The sequence below is a fragment of the Halichoeres trimaculatus genome, unplaced genomic scaffold (genome assembly GCF_033239565.1).
Source record: "Halichoeres trimaculatus isolate MK-OKI-2021-1 unplaced genomic scaffold, fHalTri1.1 fHalTri1_scaffold_15, whole genome shotgun sequence".
Lineage (NCBI taxonomy): Eukaryota > Metazoa > Chordata > Actinopteri > Labriformes > Labridae > Halichoeres > Halichoeres trimaculatus.
In genome coordinates, this window is record NW_027437193.1 from 14591559 (window position 1) to 14611395 (window position 19837).

The 19837-nt window shown below is 37.7% G+C and overlaps 1 protein-coding gene across 1 annotated transcript in view; it reads right to left on the minus strand.

Annotated features, from left to right (window-relative positions):
- The window catches only part of foxq1a (forkhead box Q1a), a 31228-nt gene extending 16086 nt beyond the window's left edge, over positions 1 to 15142 (minus strand). The window contains exon 1 of the mRNA XM_074688590.1: positions 14858 to 15142. The gene's annotated coding sequence lies outside the window, so the exon portion shown is untranslated. The remainder of the gene's footprint in view (positions 1 to 14857) is intronic.
- Positions 15143 to 19837: the final 4695 nt, after the last annotated feature.

Below are 19837 nucleotides of genomic sequence, written 5' to 3' on the forward strand. Positions count from 1 at the left end.
TGTCTACATGCGAAGCCAACATATGTTTATATTTGTCACATATTTTTCTTAAAGGGATAGTCTGGATTTTTAAAGAGATTTTATGAGTAAATCCAAGTCAGCCAGGCCCAGAGAAATCAGCCTGAGTATTGGCACAGAAGGTAGGCTCCACATTGCTGCAGAGAAAGCCATTTTACCCATGCACTGATCTACTGTTCAGGTTTTGAGGCTTGGTGAGAGACCATAAAAATACAACCAAACTAAAACATGTTTTACAGTGACAACAGCATGGGAAGCTGACCATCGTTGCCTATGGGTAATATGCTTCTGATTGACAAGTACCTAATACAACCCCACTTCAAAAAACAAAACCTTTCCTTAATTACAACTATTGTGGTGATAAATGTTTCCATTTAGTTGCTCAAATAAAGAAAGCTTCATTGTAAAAGCAGCAGCCCGTGCACACTGAAGCTTTCAGCTAAGTCTGTTTGAAACTGATTCAACAAATGTTAACAAGAGAGATTCCCAGCACAAATAAAAGAGAGAAATAAGGCAGGAAATAAAGAACAGAGTGTGTTTTATGTAAAAAAAAAAAAAAAAAATCCCGTAACTGTGCTAAACTTCTAGTACTGGGGATCTATTGAATTATTTTCTATCATTTCATAAAAAATGTCAGTTATTATTTCTTAAAGTGTCCTCTGATGCCTAGTTTATTTTTTGCATGACTTTGACTGTCAGGTAGCTGATGACTTGTATCTGTAATCAGTGTTGGTCATTTTACTTTAAAATAGTAATCAGTTACAGTTACAATTTTCTTCTCCCAAAAAGTAATTGAATTAGTAACTCATTTATCTCATTGTGAGGGCAATTAGTTACTCAGCAAAGTAACTTACTATTCCCTTTAACTTTCTACCCTCTTGTAACTGTGTCTCTTTAATATGTTGGGGTTTTTTTAGGGATGCACGATATTATCGGCACGGTATCGGCTGATAAAAGCTTACAAACATGTTTATCGGTATCAGCAGAAAGGAGAATTTCTGCCGATATGCACAGCCGATAAGGTGCTATTCAGTTAGGATTATTATTATTTTCCATCTGAAAAATAAGCTCCTTAAATAAAATGTAGCACTTCATTTATTTGCACTGCAGAGCTCTGTGTCTGTCACCAGGTTGTTACAGTAGCTATAAAATAATCAAATGCAACTTGGTTATGTTTAAAAATGCATTGTACATTTAAAGTTCATGTGATCTACAGAAATTATTTTTCTGTATTTCAATACTGAATGTCTTGAGTTTGAAAAAATAAATACATTTCTTATTTATGGTAAAATCAAATGTTTTTTGTCTTGTTTTATGTGTTTCTTAAAAAAATAAGACCGTCACAATTAGAGTAACATATAAATTCCAGTACATGATAGACTTAGCTTTCTTTACAGTGAAAAAAACAACAAACTTGTGATTATCTGTATGGGTATCGACCAAAAGGGGTTTCGATATATCGGCATATCGGATATCGGCAAAAATCCAATATCGTGCATCCCTAGTTTTTTTTTTTATTTTAATTGTGATTTTAATGCAGCGTGTTTTTATTTTCTATTTTGTAAAGTGCTTTTAAATAAAATGTATTATTATTATTTAATTTCATTTAAATGAATGTATTTGGCCCTGATGTTCTAGCTACTTTAAGCATGAATTTATCTAACAGGCTCAGGCAAACAAAGAGCTCACATTTTGAAAAGAATTATCTGGATTTATTCCTGCTCTTATAAAATATTCTCCATCTGAAATTGAGGGGTTGTAAATGACACACAGACAGTGGTCCTAGCAGAACCTTGACCTGACAATCAAGATGTTAATCAGAATAAAAACACACAACAGGAACAAGGAATAAATCATAAAATGAGTGACTTTTCTATACCTGCACATAATTCATGTTCGAGACCCTCATGACTTTGCTTCCACAGAAAATAATTCTCTCAGAACTGTCGATGTTTTCACTCTCCAGCGTGGTGTGTATGTGGCGTGGTGTGTGGTATGTCTACAATGAGAAGAATGTAAACTGTACTTGAAATGTGATCCCTCGTCTTGTAATCTTCCCAGGTTTAGGGAGAGATTAAAGGCACATGCATGGTGTTCAAAGCCACCAGCAGTGATTGTCTGCCTGTAAACACATTTCTCCATGCAGTTAGAAACTCTTAACTACTTCAGTACTTCAGATCCTTTTTTTTTCTTTTCAAATTATAATAGAAGTTGTTGTTTTTTTTGTTTAGCTTCAGGCACAGCCTAGGCACTGAACTTGGTCAAGTTATTGAGCTGCCTGGACAGTGCGGCCTCAGAATTATCTTGCAAGGAAAATCTTACACAATCATCCAACTTGCCCATGCCAGTAATGCTCCACCCTAGCTCATGAATCAGTCCTCAACCAGTAACATCAGATAAAGAAACGAAGATCAGATGTCTATGTAAACATTCCTGATTATGACTGGAGAACATGAGTTATTAAAAACAAGTCAGTTCCTTGCATGATGCATGCATGATGCACCAAGAATCTGGCAAGCATGAAAACAACCAGTGTAAATACACTTGTCAAGTCTCTTCTGATCTTGTCAAAACACAAGAATGAAGCTTGATCAGTTTCCTCAGTGCTCTTCAAGGAGTCTTGTTTCGGCCGCATTATGATGACAGATTTAGTTTTTATAAGCCATTAAACACAAGTCAAAGGCCTGGTAGGACATTTGGGTGGTAAATGTAAGCAGCATTTTAACTTCAGTGGCTCACCCTAATCTGTAGAGTCAAAAATCTGCTGTGACTGTCCAGCACTACATTACTCTAAAACTAACATTATATTTTGCAGGGTGTTGGCAAAAACCTCATTAACCAAGGCAGGGAAGCTAGCTTGTTTGGATAGTTAGCGTGGCTGAGTAGCTTCTTGTTTGCAGATAGCATCTCAGACACAGAGTCTCATCAATTACTCCCACAATGTTGAACAGTGTGACAGCAAGTTCCCTAAACCGGAATCCTCTCAGACATACACTGTGATCTCTTGGTAGACTAAACTGTTTCTTTGCATAACAATAGAGTCTAGGAAAGGTTTAGCCCAAACTTTATGCTATATAAACATAAATATAAGAAAAAAAGAAATAGTTTTTTTTTTCAGACCTCTTATCCTCAATGTGACACATCAAATGCCAAACAAAGAAGTGATAACTATGTGACGGTAATTAAGAGGCTGAGCTATTTTGTTTGCATAGCCAATGTGACTGTTGCAAGCTTGAAGCTAGCTAGCTAGCCCAGTACACAGCAGTTAGCCAACCAAAACCTGAAAAAGCTTCTTTGAAATAATCATGCCTTATGTATGAAAAACATTATAATACACACAGTGATCTTGTGGATCAACATAAGGTGTTGCCTCGCAAGCTTATTTGCAAGTTAGCGTGCTACAGAGGCTAACCAACTAATATTAGCAGTGTATGACCAAGTTTCTAAAACCTAAAAAGTTTTATATACAATGTCTGACCAACACAAATTTATCAAAAGTGCAGGGAAAAAAAAAAAAAGACAGGACGACACTATGAATCACCAAACAGGATAATTCATGTTCAGAGACACTATTCATAAGATTCTTTCTCAGAATCCTGGCCGTGGGATAATTTGAAGACAGATGCTCTGTTTTGTTTTGTTTTGTTTTGTTTTTTACTACAGCCGGCGTTTTTCTGCTCTAAGGAGAGAAGGTGGGTTAAAATGAGGTCAAAGGAGCAGAGAGAATTGTCATTTCTATTTCAAGCTCTGAGCTCTTTAGGGATCTATGTTCTGTCTGTCACCTTAAGCCAGACTGTGACATGGAAAATAAGAGCATCCTAACAGGCTATGGAGGAAGAGAGGATATCCTTATTTGTGACGCAGTTCTATTGTAACATCTTCAGACAGCTCATTATATCCCAGTTCCTTGAATACCACAGCTGTTTCTGTGGCTCTGTGACTCTCAGGGGGGGCTTCTGTTTGGGTTAAACATGGGACTGTCATGCAAGAGAGCAAAGTTAAAATCCTTTGTGGAATCAACAATAGCCTTGGTTTCTCTTAAACAGTGCAATTCAATAGCTGTGTTTCTATTACACCTTTCTGCAAAATAAAAGTGATTTTTCTGAAGTTTGAATTGAGAACAATTACGCCTTGCAGGTGTTTCCATTACGACTAAAATAAAGAAAAACTTGTAATAATACATGATGTTCGTCCGGACACTGCACTCATGATGATGCTGATTCATGAACATTAGTGTTTTTATTCATGGGTCAAACTGTCGGCCGTGACCACACCAACTCAACTCAAACAGGGACTAAACACTGAATGAAAAGCATCATCTACAGCTCGCCAGCTCTCCCACTCACACACACCTCCACCCCTCTCTCCTGCTGACTCTCTGACCCAGTCACAGCCATCCTGATGCCTCCACTGACACTCAGAAACACCAACATCTGCACTGAACACAGAAGTAACAGCAGAGCTGTTACAATATGAATGCCAGAGTCCATATGTGTGGACATGGACACGTACAAGGAGGTGAGGGAGGTGCGTTGTTATGACAACCTAACCTTTTTTTGCAAAAATAAGGTGTTTCCATTGCACTTTTGCAATAACTTTAAAACCACCTCAAGAGAGAATAAAAACTGTTGAGCAAAATTTGAGAGGTTAAAAAATTTTTGGTGTTTCCATGTCATTTTTTATTGCAATATATAGGTTTTGCACCATTTCAGTTGTAATAAAATAGGAGCCAACCGTCAGTTGTGTAACTGTTGTTTCTATCAATTAACTAGGATGTTTGTAAGTAATTATTTAAACTATAGATGATCTCAAGACATGGCCAGCACAAGTAAAAGTGAAGCCAATATCTCTACAGTTCTCCCTGGTGACAAGTAGCAGAGCAGGCCTTAAAGCTCACTTCCTCTATCATAATATATCATGAGTCAAATTAGAAAACTAAGATACAAGCCAAGCTGGTGTGTATGTCGTATGTTTTTCATTTGTATTTTTATTTTTTTCCTGCCTGCGTTTTTAATGTTCTTATTGCGTTTTTTATGTTTGTACTGTGTTTTTAATGTTCTTATCTAAAAGTATACACCTTAAGAGACTGCACTTTCAATCCCGTTGTACGTGTATAATAACAATAAAGACTGTTCTATTCTAAATATTTTTTTCTCAAAATGGTGTCTCATTGTGCTGGTTTATGTGCAAGAGTTCTGTAAGTTCTAGTTTTAATTGGTTATTTGGTGATAGAAAGACAAGTTTAACATCATGATTGACAACTTTGTTGAAAAAAAAAGTGGCTCCTTCTAGGGAATGGTACCTTCCACATTGAAACGGTGCCAATGTCCAGTACCGGGCATTCGATGTCGGTAATGGTAATATATAATACAATTATAAAATAATAATAATAATAAAACCTTCCAGCGCTACCTTCATGTCCTTTATGGAAAACTGCCTACTCTTCCACTCTCTCATAGTGACAATGATGCATTTAGGAACCTTAACATGGTGCCTTTTGATTTTACGTGAATAGATACATTGTACTACAGTCAGAATTCAGTCGGTACCTATAAAAGTACCCATCCCTAGCTCCTGCAATGTTCCTCACCAAGTAACAGAGAAGAGGAGTGACTGAGAGAAACCTGAACCTTCACCATGAATGTCTGCTCAGATTATGTCATTGCTGATCTTTTATTACGTTAGTAATTCAGTCCATATTCAGCAACAAGAAGCCAAAAATGTCACCTGACAATGTCTTTCAAAATGACACAGTGCTTTACACTCATGATAGTGATCTGGGAACTCCATCAAGAAGTGTGAACTTGGCTCGTAAACACAATGGAGGACCAGAGTCAAAGAGTCAGTCACGATGAAAGCGCTTCCCGTCTATTGACCTCATGTCATACCAAGCCTGCCTGTGGAGCGAGACCAAAACAAAGCCTTTGTAATCTGATCTGCATCCAGCATCAAACAACCACTACCAAGAAAACAACAAGCAACGGTGAGGTAAAAGGGCACAGAAATAGCCAGGCGTCAGGGTCATGACACAATACCATTGTAACTCTAGAGACATGGGAGACTGGCATCTTGTCTGCTCTCTAAGTTGAACAAACCTTTGAGCTAACACACTCTCAAAGATTAATCAATCCAGGTTAGATTAGCATAAAAGGTTCAACACAGACTGAACATGTTATCATGAAAAGCATTTGATTCTTGCAGTAAAAAGAGGCTGTACTGTGAATGACTGAGGACAGCCAACAATTGCCACAGTCTACTAAGTTTCAGGAGCACTTGAGAGTTTGACAACTCAAATATCTGAAATTCCCCAAAGCACAGGTGCAAACTATGTAACCAGAGTCGATGAGTTTTTCACTTTACATCATCCTGCAAAATCTGTACTAGTCATTGTGTGAAGTTCTAAGTATGTCAGGCATGTTTTTTGATTTATATCTCTTTTAAAGAAAGTGAACAATATGACGCAGAGCTGAATACCTTCAAGGCAAGTCTAAAATAAAGGAGGAGATATTCTTCTGTTACAGGATTACAGTGGCAAACAGCTAGCAAGCACTCCCTGAGTGTAGGAGGTTATCATATCCATTCAGGAGGACATAAACACTGCATGACTCATCATGACACATAAGGTCAACCTCAGAAAAACATTTGTTTAAATCCTCAGTGGCTTTTCTCTGTAAGCAGGCTATTCAGTTATAATGGAGGAGAGTGTTATTTTGCTGAAAGAGAAGAGCAGAACAGTGAGTGCTGGGTAATAAGAGCTATGAAAATGAGTGGTGTGTTTAGCAGCTATCATCCAACAACAGGTAGTCCACCAGCGAGTACACGGTTACCTCTGTTGTAGCATCTACACAGTAATTCTATAAGCACAATACAAGAGAAACTAACCACGAAAAAAACAGAGATGATATTCTTTGACTGATTATTGTTTTCTACACAAGAATAAGCTCATGTTTTTTAATCCTTCAGCTCGCTTAAACAGACGGTTTTGATTTTTTCTGAAGTGGGGCAGTGACTAGCAAGTGTATCACCCACAGCTCAAAAACTGTCCATGTCAGTCCAACATTGTTGGAGGGTTAATCACTGAGTCAGATGAAATTTGCACTTTGTGTAAATGCAGAATGCCTGCTGTACAAAGCAGGTTGTTCTATTTTCCTTCCATAAATATGCTGCCTGTAATTGTACCCCAACACTGCTGATGGTCTAACTGCTCTTTGGAAACTTAAATCATTGCTGTGTTAGCGCTATGAGCTGTTTTATTACTGTTTTTGACCAGGTTTGTATACATACACAGTTTGATGCTGCCAAGCAACCAGAGATAAAAGTTAAATGTACTAACACCTTCTCATTATGATTTTGGCAAAGAGTGAGAGCTTTAAACACACCTTCTTAACATGCAAAGATGTACTTAATGTGTCAGTTGTTACTTGTTTTTATCTTTATGAGTTACAGAAGAATAAGCGTCCAGTAAAATTATAGGTGTGCACATTTTGGAGAATTCTAAAAATCCGACATGAAGTTTGCATGTCAGTTAAGTAGATTAAACCTTTTTATCACCTGAACACAGACATGCCTTCAGCGGTGACAGCCAAAGAGTTCCACAATAAAAGCAGCATTAGCTGAATGAAAGCTGTCAGTTGGGGTGAGGCCCGTATCTAAATAATGTGAGGCCAAGCAGAGACACACACATTTACAAACAGCCCTGAGATTCCTCAGTGTTATTCTTCTGGAGATTTCAGAGCTTACTTAATAAGCTGACTGATGACTTAGACACAAAGTAATGACAGTGCCAAAAGTAAACAGTCATGACTAATGTCTCTATGAAAGGGAATTCTGTGCTTTGAGATCAGTGTTGACATCGGTGACTCCTGTCTGGCACGCGATGTGGGCTTAAGGACATAAACAAACCTGTGTCTGGCTTCACACAGGATTACATGTACAACTTTCGTTAAACAGGAATGAACCCCAGCTTCAGGTAGAGGTTGGTTCTTTATGTGGTTTATGTGGACCCCTTTTTTCAATTCATTCACAACAGACATGAATATTTGAGTTTATATTCTCATTCACAGTTTCTGCAGCCTTTTATACAAAAAGTATAACAGAAAAGTTACTAGCCCTCATTTATCATTTTGGTGTATAAAAATGGTGCCAGAATTAATTTGAAACAGGGTTCACGTGACCTATGAAACGTGCATATCTGGGGCGGTCACAGCGTATGCATGATCAAGTGTTGATCAAAGTGGCGGCTGAAAACAATTGTCATTTCAGTAACACGCCCTGCACAGTTCAGTTAGCCCGACCAACAGAGTTTATGTCACAGAGGATGCATGAGGAACTTCTCTAGGCTGTAGATCAACACCATAGCAGCAGAGGTGATGAGAAATAAAGCTGTGTGTTTTAACAGCCTGAGAAGTGGCTTTAAAGAGAGTCAGAAAAACCACGTCTGAAAGGAAATTGAATTCCAGCTGAGTTTAAAAGATTTGACTAACACATCCTTCTTTTAAAACATACTGTATTTATCCATGATATTTGACTTTTAGATCCTAATGTAATAAGATGAATTATTTAAACATGCGTACATGAGCTGAGACCTGAACTGGATTTTTTTTTTAATTGAAGGCCGATCTGTGCGTGGAAATAAACGTCTCCCTTTCATACCCTCTTTATGTCAGGAAGCCTCTACCATTGGTGGGAGATTTTACCATATCTTTGCACTTACATTGAATGTCAGCTGGATTCCTTCAATCAACTCTCCAGGATTTACTTTTTACCTGTGGTATCATGCCGTCACTGAGACTCCTGACCTGGTTTTGATAAGAAGATGACCTGAAGATTATCACACAGTCCAAATGGCTGGAACACTCAGTGCTGAGGCAAAGTCTCATCTTCACAATACTGAATCTAATCAGCTACTGGTGAACTGTTTGGGTGTTTACAACAGCAGGATGATGCATCACTGATCCCATTTGGGTACAAAACAGACGGACTGCTCCTTTATTTGGGCTACTTTCTCTAATCTGATTCCAAAAAGAGTGTTAATATAGTAATCTGTGACAAGATTAGGACTTATTCACTGTGTGTGCGTGTGCATGTGTGTGTGTGTGTGTGTGTTGGGGAGCTCCTTGCTGACTGTTTTTACAGCTGAGAGCAGCAGAGAGGCTTTTCCACACCTCTTGACAGCTGTGTTCTGCCAAGTCACGCCACACAGACACAGCAGCGCTCTCACCTCTGACTACAGGGCCCTCTAGAGTTTGCGCTACAACACCAAGAACCTCGCTCTCAAATCAAACTATTAAAACATATCTGTGTCTTTAGTCATCCTTATTTATTCTGATTTAAAAATAATACCCCTGACCCAAGGCAAACCCAGGCAAAGCTATATTGATTACTGATGTCCATAGAGGAGCATCTCGGAGACAATGTTGCTCGAAAAATCATGAAGGCTTCTCTGACAATGTCTCACTCTGATTTTGTAACAATTGGATTTATTAAGTAATCAATATGATCCTTTCCCTTTGAATTTCATTACAAATTACAGTCTATCTACGATAAATCAGCTAACTGGAAGCTCTGTGTTTAACTGTAAGGCTAATAGAGAAGTCAGAGAGAGAAGATGAGAGACAGAGGAAAGGAGAAAGGGATAGAAAGAGGGAGAGCAAGGTCTGCATCAAGACAAAAACATGAGGAATGGGACAATATGCTATTCATGCAATTCAATTAAATTACGATTTTTTGGGGTGCCGATTTGATTTAAATTGCAATCCTACAATATTTACGATTTTTGCAATTTTAAGTTTGTTTTTTTAACACCAGACCACGTGGAAAAAGTTAAATAACAATGATGATGATAATGTCTAGGATAATGTCTAATGTTCAGATAGGGATGGGTACTGAGTTAGGTATTTTTATTGGTACTGACCGAATTCCATCTGTAGTACCGAGTACGGATCCACTTAAAATCAAAAGGTACGATGTTTAGGTACCTAAATACATCCTTGTGATTGTGAGTAAGTGTAAGAGTAGGCAATTTTCCACGCTGGACATGAACACAGCATTGTAAGGTTATCTATTGAAGACTAAATATGTCAAATTAAAAACTCTGAGATTTTATTACTGGACAAATCAATTATTACCACATAAACACTAGGGCTGAACAATTAATCGATTTTAAACCGACATTGCAATGTAATAGAATGCAATTTTCAAATCGCAAAGGCTGCAATTAGAAAAAAAAACGTTTCATGTACACAGACCTGAAGGGAATATAGAAACTTGAACTTGTTCTCCCTTAAAACCAGCAAAAGTCAAAATGCTGTTGTTTTTTTCTGGCAAAAAACCCCTGTGGGCTACAAAGATCCATCCAGTAGATCGTAGAGCCCCTTGGCCACTTTTTTCTGTATGGTTTGTTACTCTTACTGACAACTGGAGGTCAGTAAAATTTAAGTGTTCCTTTTTCTTTTTCAATTTAGAAATGCAAAAAAGACTTGTTTAAATGCTAACAGTATCTTTTGTTGGTTAGTCATACTATAAAATGACTTAAAACTTGTGTTAAGTGAACAATGCAGAAGATAAAGGTCCCCCCCAAAAAATTGTATGCTAAATCGCAATTGCAATCTTGGTCTAAAAAAATCGCAATTAGATTATTTTCCAAAATCATTCAGCCCTTATAAACACACAGAAGTACTGAAAAATTGGTACCGCTGAGTACCGATACCGATTGCCAGGAACCGGGGCATCCGGTACTGTATCATTACAAATGTGAAAGGTACCCATCCCTATCTACAGACTATACCAGGAGCCATATTTGTCCATAAAATGCACATCACGAGTCAGACAGAAACATTTCACCCTCTGCTGAAGAAAAGTGGTAACTTTTTCCTAATCAAGTTTATAAACACAGACTGAAATGAAGAATTTGAACTTAAAATAAAAATGATATTTTTTGACAAAGAATCCTGATTTTGATATTGCCAAACAAAAAATCTTGATGTATCCATTTTCATTTTTTTCTTCCACCTCAAAGAACATCATGTAAAAGTATCTTATTGAGCTTGTGTAATCACCTCAATGCCAAAAAGGGGAGAAAGGAGAAAGAGATTCATAAATAGAATTATTATCAGATTAAAATAAATAAATACAGACACAGAAAAATGTGGCGTCACAAGATCTAAAATAGCAGCTGTGTTAGAATGAAATCAATCATGATTATCAGGGTTCCTGTTTAGAAAGTGGGTGTGTGTGTTATTCTACAATAAAATTCATGAATAATATTCTCAGTGTTGACAAAGACTATTAGAAGACTTTAATGATTTATTTACCAAGAGGGTGCAACTTCACCACCTATAAAATGAATGACTGTATATTCAGTTAAATGGTTGACTGAGTTAATAACTTTATGCAGGTGAAGAAGCAGCTTAAATGTTAAAATCAGTCAGCATTATGTCATGCACAAACGTAATCTCATAACTGTTTTGTTTTGGTCAGAAGTTAGGAGTAGCTCAGCAGCTTTAAACACTACTTCCTTGTGACATAATGTTTATACCGTGGGGATAAGAGGGGACACTCGTAGGAGCTGGAGTCTGAACAGATGGTGTTTTTGTGCACCCATTCACTTAAAAGAAGCATTCTCTGTTTCTCAGGTTAATGCACAGACCCTGTTGCGTTGGGGGAGCTTTTGCATGCACAAATAAACAAGTCTGCAAAACATCCCAGGATTTTTATTTGTTTATTTGCTTGATTTTTTTTTTATATTTTAAAGTCTGTAAAATCCAACAGGCCATATTTTTCCTTCTCATTTCATCCATCTACAGCTGAGGTACCTCGGAAAGATGTTGTAAATATCCACCTGACCTGAATCAAATGCCATGTGAAGTGCTTTATTAATCATCTAGTGATGAAAGATTTTTGGGAAATGTCGAAACTTTGCCAATGAGTGTGCTAGGTCATGTCTGAATGTCCGGTCTACAGTAAATGAGCTGTACCCAAGGACACAAGGAGTGGTTGTTTGGCAGCACTGGTGAGCCACTTAGATATGTTTGTGCCAAGGCCAAACAGACTGAGGAAGGATCAAAGGTCTGACGCTGTCCAACCTAAAAGACCACAGTGGGTACATACTATGCGCACACACACATATTAAAAAAGACAGTACATTGTGAAGCTCATTCCTTTAATGAGCTTCCCTGAGTACAGTCCTGTGTTCAGTCACATCCATCAGAGTGAATTGACTGCACAGAGATATCACATACTTTTCCCAATGGCTCAGAAACTAATGACAAACCATACCCTGGTCTGAATGTAGTGTCAAAGAAAGAATCACAGTGGTGTGTTAAACCACGCCACCTGCTGGACAGAAGACACCACTTTTCAATATGTTTCAGCTGATCAGAGTCAGTGGCTTGCAAAAGTCAAGCAATTTGCAAACTTGCTTTAAAATTAACTAAAAAATAATAATTACAAATAAGTCTTCAAAATTTTCAGTCAGACATTTTAAAATGACACATTGATGATTTTTTTTGTTAAGTCTGTCATTTGGTTTGGTTTGGAGATAATAAGAGCTGTTTCAATCTAGAGAAAGTAAAAAATCAGGTTTATATTTATTCTGTGTAAATTAATTTACTTTTTAAAAACTCATTATTTTCAAGAAAGAAAACTTTGTTTTTGCCAATAAAAACTCAAATTCTTTAAACTGATACAAAGAGGGTTGGTGGAGGAATCAATTCTAAAAAATAAAGTGAGCAAGCAAGGCAATCATACTCTGCAATGTTTTGTTTTGTTTTGTTTTGTTTTGTTTTGTTTTGTTTTGTTTTGTTTATGTTCTTTTGTTTGTTTGGGTTTTTTTTGCATCAGTCCTGCAAACAGGTGGATTAATGGGATGAAAATCATATAAAATAAGTAACAGAAATACAAAGAAATGTCCAATCTGCAGAGTTTAGCCTTTATCCAATGATTGAGATTGGGAGCACCACCTCACAGTCAGAACTAAAGTCAAGGTCGTGAATCAAAAGATGGTGGTGACTCTACTTTAAACTATTGTTAACTTTACTGAGGCCTCCAAGCTTATTTTAGTTGTACTTAAATTGCACTTATTTTTCAAGAAAGCACTAACAAGACATATGCTTATGCCATCGTGATATACTAAGTCAAAATAGTAAATAAAATGTTTCATCAGTTTTATTTTGTTGTCAGATAATCTGGAATTTATCAGGTGATGATTTTTTTTTTTTAAAAAGTAGAAGAATAATTTCAAGTAACCTGCAATTTCTTCTTAATTTTTCCAAAATATTATAACACAAAAATAATTCTTTGAAGTTTTTAAATACATGACACTGAAATAGAAAAATCGCTGGAAGTGGCTTGTAGCAGACTAGAAGTATAATCCTTGAACTTTTCTTTATAAAAGCAACAGACTTCAGAATGCATTACAGCTTTATGTCAATGTGTAAAATTCACATTTGATGCCTCTTACTAAAAAAATATATATTTCACCAGATTTTAAACCGTACGCATTTTCCTTACACCTCACTCCTCAAAGTAGCAGCATACCTAGCTCTGAGGCAAACGCACGACAGCCAAAATAACTCCAACAATATCAAAACCGAAACCCAGAAACAAGAGCTCCATTCACACCATATTCTCAGCCCAGCTCATCTGTAATCTCCATTATCACAGAGCAAATGAATATCTCAGGGCAAATACGCCTCTGTGTTGTTCCCACTGATGTTCAGCAGGCCATTTAATCCAGCACCGGGGTGTTTCCCTGCTGTACCGGTCTGCAGCATGTTGTTGTAACCGAGGTTGTTAAAACCACCGCGCTGCTGTTAAAAATACATTCCCCAGAGGGCTTGCCGAGGTCTTAGCATTTAAGTAAGACAGAAAGCTCTAAGTCTCATTTAATGGAAGGTCAACATTAGTGTGAAGTTCACACCGTTTCCTTTTCATTTTTTACACCTCAAAGAATGTAATTGCAGGGGTGAGCTTAAGACTTAACGCTGCTGTGGTCTGTATTTCTATATTTCTATTCCAGTCAATGGGGAGTGATGGACTATGCTTGACTGTTCCATTGCTTGAAAATGGGGAAATAACTTGTTGATATCCACAAATGATGCATAGTCACTTCTCATATGAGTGATTTCTTCCACACTTTAGTAACAGCAATATCAGGATGTCAGGATGAGTATGACTGACTCTTGATATCTTTTTCTCCAATCCCACAATCAGTGTTTTTGTGAGCTGTTACACAATTTCCTTAGCTGAAAGACAGAATAAACACAGTTTTTTGTTTTATAGAAAACTGTAGTTTTTAGATGATCAATCATTATCAGTCTGTCCCCTGGTATTTCCAGCAGCACTGAGTTGAATGCAACATGAAGTTGACATTTGTGGTTTTGACTCAGACTTAAGGGGGCTGGAAAGAAACTCAGAAACACTCAAGAAATGTTGCTGTAGAAGGATATTCATCAAAGTACCTCGAAGTTAAGTTTTAGAAAAGCAATTCGGCCTTTACTAAATTAAAAACATCAGTATCTAGTATTTCTAGGAGAGAAATGAGCATAAAAAAAGAGGGTAAATACAAAAGTAGCGAGTAAACAAAGTCACGTGATAGGATTTCAAGTCAGTAACATGTCAGGTATCATATTACAAAGCGTAAATCACACAGCGATTTTTCTCCTCAACATCACAACGACACACACAACGAGAAAAGAGGCCCAAACCAACACAGTTCTAATATAACCGTGATGGGACCAACTTCACTACCACGCTACCAGACATCAAACGGGAAACATTTCGTTCACAGCCAAACACCTCACAGTTATCAAAGCGCAAAGTTTGTGTTTTGTGTACTCACCAGTCTGAATCACATCCCTCCAATCTTGCATATTAAGTCCCACTTCCAGCGTGAAAATATTAAATCCATTCGGCCTCCCCGGTTCAAGTGAACTCCACGAGGTTTTCAAACATTTCAAACTAAGCTAACACCAAGCAGACACTGTGAGGGAGTTAATTGTCCGAAAACTGCAAAAATGCATCACTCACAGGCCCCACTCGAGGTTTACCTGACTGAAGATACAGACACATGAACGCATTATTTTAGATTTGCTTTTTAGCATGTTAGCAAAACGCAAACATCATACACCTGTGGATCAGGCGGTTAGCTGATACGGCTCAACGCGCATTCGGCAGGTGTCGACGTCACGTTTTGGGTAGTTACCCGGATGCGCGGCCACACTGGAGGTACACGAACGTAAATATTGAATGGACGGCGATAGAAGGGCGCGGTAAAAATGTGATTTCAAGATATCTTATCCACCAACAAATGTGGAGAGCCGCACAGAGCACACTAAAGCGTATAGCGAAGGACCCATTTAGCAAGAAAAATAAAGATAGTTTGAAAAATAGTGCCCAATAAGCTGATACCCGAGGAGTTAGCATCTTTAGCATCATCCAGGCCTACTTAAAGGTATGAAAACATAGATGTTGCTGCTGTATTTTTGATGGAAGAGACTGAATGATGTTCTTTAGGGAGAGGCTCACTTTCTGACAGTTTAAAAAAGCCGCCTGAAAGGCACTGAGTTTTACTTATGTTCCAATAATTGCTGTGATTTGCCTCTCAATCAAAGTTATATTCTTTCATGATATTTTTACTTTTACTAAAGTGTAATTTAAGATGTTATGGACAGAGAACATGGCTTCCTACAGGAAATGCTGTGAACACACTCAAAAGTTGAAATTAATTACAGATTGTTGCCTTGGAAATTCTGATGCAGTTTAGCTAGCTGCATGTTATACATTCTTTGAACAATTGTTTGCACTCTTCACACCAATTTGAGTTAATTTTTGATAGTCATGTGAAATGTTTTTTTTTCTCAGTCCTATTGATTTATGCAACAAATAACATAAATATTGCATTTTGTGCAACTTTAACCCAATTTACCTGTGTGCTTTGTTCCATTCTGTTGTGACAGGGCCTCCAACATGATCCAGCTTGAGTTGATGACGTCATGTGAAAACACTGAATTGACATCATCTAAAAAGTAAATGAGTGCAAAAGGCAGTGAGGGCATAAATTATTCAATTAGGAATGGGACAGCACTGTGCAACTTCTCCGGTAACCTGCACCACACACTGTTGCTTACCTTAGTGGCATTAGGGGGAATATTTCATACACTTTTGTCTCTCTTCAAATTCAAGCCCCTTCTTAAATACTTGAATGTTATGGGATCAGGCTCTTGTTATTTAGTTTCATACGTAAGGTTCTATTATTATTTTACTGATATCATGTACCATATTTGAAGATGCTCTTACATTCTTTTAAACATTATTCTGGAATTGCTCGACTATTTCCTCACCCAGTCTCTTTAATAGATAATTTTCAGCATCTTCAATTCTGAGAAACTCAGTCTCTCTGGAGTGCTCCTTTTAAAGTCAGGTGACCAACCTGTTGACTTGTTATGTAATTAGCTGGGGAGTGTTCCTCCATGTGTTTTTTATGATTGGTCACACTGTAAAATCACTTTGGTTGGGCTGCTCTAGTTCTGTTATTGCTTCTAGATAACAGTTATGCATTTTTATGATAAACTCTAAACAACCCCTGAGAAGTAGGGCAGGACAAAAGCTCAGTGGAGAAGGAACTGCCTTGTGTGTCACATTTTATACTCGTATAATCCTTTGTCCCAGTGCTGCCGCTACTCATTGCTTCCACATGCAATTATGTTACTGCAATAAATTCAAAAAGTCTCAATAAAACTCTCAAGAGCGGCCATCTAGTTAGCTCAACAGATAAGCACTCCTTGTGTAATCTAATTCACATGGTGGTTCAATTCAGGCTGAAGCCAGTACATTACAGAGCTGTCATCATCCATTATAACCACCTTACAATTATGCTTTGATGGTTTTAAAACTGTGAATCCTGCAGCAGAGTATCAAAGAAGTCATTCAATTCACGACTGTCACTTGCCACTGCATCAGTTTTATAATTCTTGAATGAAATGCCAGCAAAGTCTGCGTTCCCTCATTGGAGTGTGAAGTAAACTTTGATTATATAAGAGCTCGGGTGCCCTACAAGCAATTGTTAAAGTGCTATGAATTTGAATGGGGTAATTAAAGCCTGCTTAACAGCTACACATAAGCTACACATGTCTCTGTGAACATGGAAGCAACGCACATGCCGCCTTTAGCAGTGAGCTTCAAATAACCTACAGCTGCACAGTTCCACTGTCCTGTTTCATCAAAACATACATAATATGAGAATGTATAAATGCATCATATCTGGTGTCTCTTGTCTACTGGAAATCCTGACTCTGCAGCTAAATCAGAAAAATTGCTTGACATGGCCTTTTACCAACTTCCTCAAATTAAGCAAACACTGTGTCTGTGTGTTTATAGCAAGGTTCTGCAGCTCAGAGTCAAAGCAAAAGAGGAGCTCCCAAGTCCTGTGTTTATGTTGTCTGTTTCCTCAATGAGAGCCTATGAAGGAACAGACTCTGCAGTCAGAGACGAATCAGTCGTAAACACTGAAAAATAGATAATGGAAAGAAGAGAACTGCTCTGAAGATACACGTTCAGGGTATCTTTGTTGATGCCATTTAAGGACAATTAAACAGGACTTAATTTCAGCCAGCTTCTATATGTACATTGACCTTGAGGGGAAATCACGATAACAATGTTTAGATCAGTTACAGTCATTCTGAAAAGTGATATCTGAAGCTTCCACTGACCAATAGCCACCTGAGCTCAGCTTTGTGAGTGCCCGGCAGGTCTTTCATACTTTTGATCCAGCAACTATCAGGCAAACTTCACTGCACTATCAAAGCACCATCACTCCTTGGAGAGGGCTTGTCTTTCTTATCACAACAAGGACCCCTGCCTCTGCCTCTTACTGGACTGCAGCTCCTGGGTGGTCTCAGGGCTTTGCTGCGTAATCGCAGTGCCTAGCTGTTCCAAGAAGACGTAGAAGACGGCGAGAGTGCCTCATTTCAGCCAAATAGAATTCGCCTGATAACGTCGATGGGAATGATAAGGCAAGCTGCTGTAAAGCCCAGCTCTTCAAAATGAAGAAAAATGTATCATCAAGGTAGAGAAACGTGAAACTGAGAAAACCTCATGTATTATCAAGATTATAGTGATTTCATTGTTATTAATGTTAGATCCGTGCATTCGTTCCATGACCATATCGGAATATTGTGGAAGCGTATGCGTGTCCAATCCTTGAGAGGTAGTGTAGCGCTGCGGAGCTCGTGGTGGATGTTCAAAAACATACTCAAGTGAAGCTTTGACTGAATCCCCTTCTCTACTGCCACTCTTCCATGTCCCTGACCTGGACTTGGACCTGGATCTGGACCTGAGGAGTTGAGGATAGTGACGGGGGGCGTGGTCTCTTCTTGTCTACTCCATTTCCTGCCTTCCACACCAGTTCTAATTGGAAATTTGGGTGGCCCTGTTTATTTACATGGTTGAAATGCTGCGAGGTTGTATTTATATTTTCATGGCGCGTTCTCAGCAGTGCTGCATTACATAGCCTTCCCCTGAGATCACTGTGGGAGAGGGAGAGGAGTGTAGAGTGGTCCAATGGTTGAATGTGTGGGGAGGATGATGGAGGTTGTATGAGGTCTGATTTCCTTCACTGTGATATTGCATTTAAAAGTCTTAAGGTAAGGCCTTTGAATAGAAAGAAGGCCCAATAATAAATTTGAATGTAACAAAAGATCTACAAACTACCCTCATCAGTCAGCGACCACTGCTTTTGCACATATAAATTGTAAAAGGAGGACAAAGACTCAGGAGTACAAGTTCTCATAGGCTTTGACGATAACTTCTTTACTGGAACTAAAAACACTTGGGGACATGAGTCAGGGTTAGATTTGACAGACCAATGGTGAGATAAAGAGGTCCATACCATAAGTTCAATACAATACAGTTCAGTGTCAAAGTGTCCATCTAACCAAATCTAGATTATCTGAAATATATCCTGATGTTCTAGATTACAGTGATTGGTGTCACACTTCCCCATGTAATTTGAGTCATATGTCTTTTTTTCTGTCCGAGACTACATCAATTCTGTAAGGATTATTTTTTGACTTTGTCAAAAGTTCTAGGAATTCAGGTTGAGATGAACCTCTTTACTTCTATATTTGCGTCTCACTTGATCAAGTTCTACTTAATTCCTTGCAATTACTGGTATTAGCTTTTACTTCTCTTTGAGCGATGCATCAAAATTCTACTCCTTTGGAAAACCCATGAACCCCCTTCTTTATCATTTTATTTCATTTCTCAAATTGGAGAAAATAATTTTAAAAGTAAAAGGCATTTCCAACATTTAAAAAAATGATTTTTTTCTTATTTATTTTCACTCATTGCCAGACTTTCCAGAAACTTAGACAGGCCCCACCATCTGTCTCTTTTCTTCAATTTCATTTTATCTTTTTTGTGTGTTAATCAAATTACTTAAATTGTTAATTACCTTTTTTTACCTTTTATTTTGACGACTACTCTTTTCAGAGCAATGTATTCCATTATTTACTAGAAGAAAAGTCATTTATTAAATTATATTTTTGTTAAATACAGAGACAATGTTCATTATTTTGTTTAAGAAAAAGCAAAAAAATACATTGTTTATTTTGATTTATATCACTGTGTTTTACTCTGATTATGTACCAAATAAAAAGATTTATTAAAAAGAACAAAAAAAAAAAAGTGCAAATTCCCTGCTTGGGAAAATTATTTTGGTTTGCCCTTAATATCATGCTAGATTGAACTGGTTCAGTGCAAATGTCCACTATACACACTTTGTAGGTAAGATTAAGGATTTATTTCATTTTCTAATCCAATA